Below are 7888 nucleotides of genomic sequence, written 5' to 3'. Positions count from 1 at the left end.
GTGGTGCAGGAAATGGCTGATGCAATTCAACGTGAGAAAATGTGAGGTCTTGCACTTTGGAAAAAAGAATCCAAGCATAGACTACTTTCTAATCGGTGAGAAAATTCATAATGCCAAAGTACAAAGGGATCTAGGAGTGCTAGTCGAGGATTCCCTAAAGGTAAACATGCAGGTTGAATCTGTGATTAAGAAAGCGAATGCAATGTTGTCATTTATCTCAAGAGGGTTGGAATATAAAAGCAGCGATGTGCTACTGAGCCTTTATAAGGCTCTGGTTAGGCCCCATTTGGAGTACTGTGTCCAGTTTTGGGCCCCACATCTCAGGAAGGACATACTGGCATTGGAGCGTGTCCAGCGGAGATTCACACGGATGATCCCTGGAATGGCGGGTCTAACATATGATGAACGGCTGAGGATCCTGGGATTGTATTCATTGGAGTTTAGAAGGTTAAGGGGAGATCTAATAGAAACTTACAAGATAATACATAGCTTAGAAAGGGTGGACGCAAAGAAACTGTTTCCGTTAGGCGAGGAGACGAGGACCCGTGGGCACAGCCTTAGAATTAGAGGGGGTAAATTCAGAACAGAAATGCGGAGACATTTCTTCAGCCAGAGAGTGGTGGGCCTGTGGAATTCATTGCCGCGGAGTGCAGTGGAGGCCGGGACGCTAAATGGCTTCAAGGCAGAGATAGATAAATTCTTGATGTCGCGAGGAATTAAGGGCTACGGGGAGAATGCTGGTAGGTGGAGTTGAAATGCCCATCAGCCATGATTGAATGGCGGAGTGGACTCGATGGGCCGAATGGCCTTACTTCCACTCCTATGTCTTATGGTCTTATGGTCTTATGCACGGGTTGGAGCCGTCCAATCCGCGCATGCGCGGCTGACGTCATCGTGCGTGTCAGCCGGCGTGATGCTTGGCGCGCGGACTTAGCGACGGTCGCTAAGGCCGCGATGCCGTGCTTCACGGGGACCCGCTGCTAGCCCTGCCCAGGGGGGAGAATAGGGTCCCGGGAGGGGGCGCGGAGGCTGCCGTGAAACACGGCCAGTTTCACGGCAGCCTTTACGACTCGCCGCATTTATGGAGAATCGCGCCCTCTATTCTCACAATGTCATCACTACTTTTGTTTTGCTTTAATGCTTTGCATTTCCTACAGTACCACTGCATTCTCCTCCTTTTTCAAGTATGGAAGTGTGGTATGCAAGCTTCTATTCATGAGTAATCTGCTGGCAATTTACCATGTGACAATGGTGATGCTCTGTATCTTAGTAGTGTGAGATATTGATCAAATTGGCTGTTCATTGCTTTCTTCAACAATTGCTTGACAATATGTACACCTTTCTCAGCTTTGTCATTAGCTTGTGGGTGCAACGGACTTGACATGACATGATTGAAATCATACGTGACTGTGAAGTGTTGCCACACTTGACAGCTAAAAAAGGACCGTTGTCACTCACGATGATTTGAGAAATTCCGTTGAGAACAAAACTTGACTTGGTATGTATTGCACTGCTTGCCGCTATGCTTGACAGTAGAGCCATTTCGAGATAGATGAAAGAGATCCAGAGCTACTTTCTGCCATGGTGCCAAATATAAATCAGATATTTGCATAGGGTCTCTTGTTTGCTTGCAACGATGCGTCTGGCATGTCTCACAACAACTGGGGCAGCATGGTAGCATAGTGGTTAGCACAATTGCTTCACAGCTCCAGCGTCCCAGGTTCAATTCCCAGCTTGGGTCACTGTCTGTGCGGAGTCTGCATGTTCTCCCCGTGTATGCGTGGGTTTCCTCCGGGTGCCCCGGTTTCCTTCCACAGTCAAAGATGTGCAGATAGGTGGATTGGCCATGATAAATTGCCCTTAGTGTCCAAAATTACCCTTTGTGTTGGCTGAGGTTACTGGGTTAGGGGGATAGGGTGGAGGTGTGGGCTTGGAAAGGGTGCTCTTTCCAAGAGCCAGTGCAGACTCGATGGGCCGAATGGCCTCCTTCTGAACTGTAAATTCTATGAAGCTGACCATCCTGTTAAGATCCTGGTTTGTACCTGGCTAGTAAACAGAGTGATGAGCTCTCTGTTTACACTTCTCAATCGCAAGATGTCCTTCATGTATCCTCTCAAGTACATTCTTGCAAAGAGATAATAATCTTTATTGTCACAAGTAGGCTTACATTAACACTGCAATGAAGTTACTGTGAAAAGCCCCAAGTCGCCACATTCGAGCACCTGTTCAGGTACACAGAGGGAGAATTCAGAATATCCAATGCACCTAACAAGCAAGTCTTTTGGGACTTGTGGGTGGAAACCGGAGCAACTGGAGGAAACCCACACAGATACAGGGATAACGTGCAGACTCCACACAGACAGTGACCCAAACCAGGAATCGAACCTGGGACCCTGGAGTTGTGAAGCAACAGTGCTATCCACTGTGCTACCATGCTGCCCGATTGAGGTATAACTATAGTGTTCAAACTCCATTACTAATACTGAGTTCAGTATTGTAGAACTCCATACATTGACCTCTGCCAGTGTGAGTCAGTCACCCCTTGAAGCGTTCGATCCTTCCTGGTCTCTTCTTGGATCTCAGGTAGTTCGTATCTGAAACTGGAAGTAGTGTGGAAATAAGATTGACATGCAGATCTACATCTGCATCAATTTCACTACTAATATTTTGTATCAGTGCTTTAGATACTGCATCTTCTTTAAATTGATTCTTGTTGGTGAATGTTAGTGCACTAAAATCAGTGAATACATCGCTGAATTTGCTGAGAATGTTCTCAGAATCCTTGGAGTATTGATCCAATCCCAGAATGGGACAGAATAAACTGTGATCTTCACCACAACACTCAGGTCACAAGCACTATAACATTTAATACTTGAACCATTACAATCTCTCTGAGATATTTTGTGATTTCTTCTAATTTTTAGGGCGCAATTCTCTGCACTCACGATGGTGCGGAGAATAGCGGGGGTCGTAACCATGGCACCGATTGGCACGGCAGTACCACGGCCGTGCCAAGGGTGCCATGGGCCCGCGATCGGTGGGCATCGATCGCGGGCAGCGGGTCCGATTCCCGCGCACTCTTTGTCCTTCCGCCGCCCCGCTGTATCACTTCGTGGGGCGGCTGAGGGGCATCCCGGCCCACGCATGCGTGGGTTTTGCGCAAATGCGCGATGATGTCATCCGCGCATGCGCGGGTTGGAGTCTTCCAATCCGCGCATGCGCGGCTGACGTCATGTGACGCGTCAGCCGGCGCAAACTCTGGCAAGCGGGCTTAACGAAATTCGTTAAGCCCGCGATGCCGGAGTTCACGGCCGCGGCATACTAGCCCCAACCGGGGACCAGAATCGGTTCCCGGTCGGGGAGGGGGAGGCTGGCGTCAAACCCGCCCGGTTTTGATGCCAGCCTTACGATTTCTCCCTGTCTGGGAGAATCGCGCCCTTAGATTTTTAAAAATCAGTCAGGCTGATTAAATTGGCTTTGGCACCAGTCTCTAACTTCAATTGGACCACGGTACCATTCACTTCAAGTGGTAGCAGCCATCTGTCCTCATCAACCACATTTATTTTAAATGGAGCATCAGTTTGCATTTTTTAAATGCTGGAGAATGTTTTGATGTCTCCAAAAATGTATTCTTCTCTGTTATTACTCCCACAAACAATGATGTTTCATCATTGGAGACTGTGTCTTCCACTCTGCTGACTGATCTGGGATTGAGTTGGAGTAACAATTCTGAACAAAGTGATTTTTTTCCTTTGCATCTGGAAGAAAACTTGCCAAACGCTGGACACTGCCTTAATTTGTGCTTTTGACCACATCTTTGACACATAAATACATTGTCCTGATCTTTAACCTTTTGTTGGTGTGCGAGAAGCTGCAGGAACTTTCCAACCATTTTTCAGAGATTTCCCACCTTTTTGGAAAAAGGACATGAACCAGAGTGCTTTACTTCAAGATGATGCCACCATTACTGAGAAACATTTTAGAATGCTGTGCTGCTAGCTTGTGAGCCTGACAAATCTTAACTGTTTGTTCCAAAGACAGCTCCAATCCCCTCAGCAACCATTCCCTCAGCTTATTTTCATTTGCACCAAACACAATTTGGACCCAAATCATGGAATATTCCACCTCAGAAAAATTACAGGTTTTAGCTTTTAACTTTAAATCAGTGTTGAAATTACCTATGGACTCTTCTGTGTTCTGTAAATCTGATATAAATACATTGCGTTCATAAATTTTATTCATCAAATCATCGCATTACTTCGTTAAGATGTTTACTATCTTCACCGTTGGCAAATTTAAACGTATTAATCACAGCAATTGCTTTGGACCCTGCTGCTTTTAGGAGCATCGCAACCTTACGCAAATCTGATAGATCTCCTAAATTTACTGCAGTAAGAAATAAATTAAATTGTTGAAACACATGCCAGTTGCTGTCCACATTACCATGAAATCTGAGACTCATTGTTGCTGCATTGACTCCATGTAGTTCATTTGTGCAGTCTACAAAATCTTCAACTCTCTGTGTACCTCGTGACAGGCTTGGTGATAGTTTTTCTCGGCTTAATACAATTCAATTCTGGTACCATGTGATGTGGGCAGCGTACTATGGCTTCACAGCGCCAGAGCCCCGGGCTCGATTCCCGGCTGGGTCACTGTCTGTGCGGAGTCTGCACATTCTCCCCGTGTCTGCGTTCTCCTCTGGGTGCTCCAGTTTCCTCCCGCTAGTCTTGAAAGACATGCTGTTTGGTGAATTCTCCCTCTGTGTACCCGAACAGGTGCCGGAATGTGCGACTAGGGCTTTTCACAGGAACTTCATTGCAATGTAAGTCTACTTTTGACAATAAAGATTATTATATTATATTATTCCATGTTCTTGTCAGATGGCCCAATTTATATTACATGAACGCTTGTAGTTAAATCTGTAAACAATTTATTAACATTAACTGTGGGTCAAATATATACAAAACAACAGATTAATAAGAGAATGAGCATGCACAAGCAACCTCTCTCCCAGCTCCCTCATCAGTCTGAGGTCACCTGACTCTATATCAACATATATACTAATGAGACTCCTCGTGGTCAGTTGGTGAATTACCCCACAACCATGAAATCACTACACAACCCTGTTGCCATCTCAGTTGAGATAAGCAAACCAGGAATGAAGCCGGGGATCTCCTGGGTCTGTTTGCTGTAGCTATTCACTTAATGATATTAAAAGAGTAAATGCTGGAAAATCTCAGCAGGTCTGGCAGCATCTGTAGGGGGAGAAAAGAGCTAACAAAGGGTTGGAAAAGGGTCATCTGGACTCCAAACATTTGCGCTTTTCTCTCCCGTACAGATGCTGCCAGACCTGCCGAGAGTTTCCAGCATTTTCTCTTTTGGTTTCAGATTCCAGCATCTGAAGTAATTTGCTTTTATCCAGCACTTAATGATATTGTTGAGCCATCACAAACCTAGGGCATTACCTAACGGCCTCGCGCGCCTGACTCGGGACACGGCGAGGCTGGTAGACCTTGCGAGTGGCCTCTCGCGAGATTTACGGAGCGTGTTGCTCCTTACGAGATGCTGTCAAACCCACTGTGATTGTCCAGCATATTCTATTTTTGTTTCAGATTCCAGCATCCGCAGAAATTTGCTTTTAGCTTCAAGTTTAATTCTGAAGTTGAAACTCCTATTCTCTCCAGTAGTTTCTTGGAGTGACTCCTACAATGCCTTACATTCCTGTATTAAACTAAGCCCTTACTTTCAAAACATTCTATTTTTTCCCCATCTTTTGCCGTCACAGACTGGTGATGTGCAAATCATGTTTACGCATTGTGGCTCTCATGCTTCTGGTTCATTTCGCCAAGACCCAGAGGCACATGATCCATCTGGACTCAAATTGTAAGCTGTGCAGATTCATGAAGTAGTAGAAAATCTAAATGATTTTATGTCAAATATATTTAAGAAAGGAATTTGAGTTTTAGACGTCATTTAACATAGACCTTTCAAGATATGTAAAGTGGTCTCAGAGCTACTTTTAACAAATAAAATTGATTTGAATTTGCAGTGTTAATATGATGAGCTTTATATCATAGTTAAATGTACAACAGGGGTAACTAAATAATAAAAAAAGACTGGATGCAATGTAATGCTGTGTTTTTCATTAATTATTTTACAAACTAGTGGCTTACTTTGAAATCTTTGAGCTTTTAAAATAGCTAATGCAATTGTTCCTTATGTACAGCAGTTATAAATAGGGGCAAATAATTTTAATAACAGTCATTTTGCAAAAGAAACTAGCATTGTAATTACAAACCATATTTTCTATCTGAATACAACACACAATTAGTTAAGGGTGACAAAATTTAATGGCAGGGAGGGGATGAAAAGACATTAATTTGTTTCTATTACCACATTATATTGAGAAGTCAGAAAGATATATGAGCAATTCTTGTTTATTCAGGGCTGTGTCGTGTGACTAAACACAATGTATTATTCCTCCTTTCTACCTCATTAAATAAGTTAATCACATAAATCTGGGGAAAAAAGCATTTAGAATGCATTTGAATTAGGCAGCATGTTGAGCCCATTTTTCAGCAGAATGCACGTCATAGTTTCACACAATTAATTAATTTAATTAGATTTGCTGTTTATATACAATGTTTCTCCCCAGTTAAAATTCTGATATTGAGTGATAGAATCCTTCTTCCACTCAGATCCATGTCTGTACTGTTCCACTTAGTGGGGATGGGTTTAGTAGCAATCTGTTATCACTATCACAACAACAACTGGGTTAATTCACCAGAAGGCATGCTTGGATGCTACAAAGAAGAACACCTGCCTATTTTCACCTCACCTTTTCTGCACCTTGCCCTCAAAAGTCTAACTTGTGTTTGTTTCCATGTCTGGAATCCGATACCATATGCATAGGAACACAGAAAATAGGAGAAATAGTAGGCCATTCAGCTCCTCAAGCCTCCTCCACCATTCAACTAGATCATGCTCAATGTCATTTTCTCGCATTATCCCCACACCCTTGACATCTTTAAAACCTGGAAATCTATCAATCACTGCCTTGAATATGCTCGATGACTGAACCTCCACTATCCTTGAGAGTAAAGAGTTCCAAAGATTCCCAACTCCCTGAGGGAAGAAATTGCTTCTCAGCCCAGTCCTACATTATATTCTGAGATTGTGTGCAGCAACATATAATATCCTTGCTGGTTATATTTGATGGTTAACAAATAAAGTAACAGAGTATTTAAATCTTGTCTTCATACTCTATTTAATTGCATTGAAACAGTGAGTAAATTAACAGCAACTAAGCTTTTTGGATAAGCATATTATTAAGAACTAAGATTCAGCTTGCATTCATAATCCTTTGTTCTAAAGATTCCTATTGCATAATATCAGTTCATAATTAGAAAATTGAAAAGTAAGAGAAAACTCCAAGGCTATAAAAATAGTTGTGGATTTTTTTTAGATGCTGACGAACTGAAAGTGATTATTGAATCGTTAAATGGGCAGAATTTTAATTGGTAAGAGGAGGGAAGTGAGGGATGAAATTCTCAAAACAGGTTGTTATATCGGGAACTCAATATCATCCTGCCCAATTCTGGATGTGGCATGGCTGGGTTTGGAGGCAAGCGGGGAATCTAATTAGCATATTCAGCAGGGTTATGAACTCTCACTGTAACCCTGCATTCAGACTTTCTGACCTCACTATATCGCACTAGGGTCAATGACCTGAGTGCACAGCTGGGAGTGAACGTTGAATGAAGTTGATGTGCAGTGAAGACTTTAAACAGTGAAACTACTAAGCTTGTGATGAGCCATGGTGAAAGGTTTGTGGTTGCATGGTGGCTAGTTCTTTCATCCTGAAACCACTACTTTGAGTGTTAATTGC

This window comes from Scyliorhinus canicula, chromosome 2, assembly GCF_902713615.1.
Source record: "Scyliorhinus canicula chromosome 2, sScyCan1.1, whole genome shotgun sequence".
NCBI classification, from domain to species: Eukaryota; Metazoa; Chordata; class Chondrichthyes; order Carcharhiniformes; family Scyliorhinidae; genus Scyliorhinus; species Scyliorhinus canicula.
Note: the sequence above shows the minus strand (reverse complement) of the source record.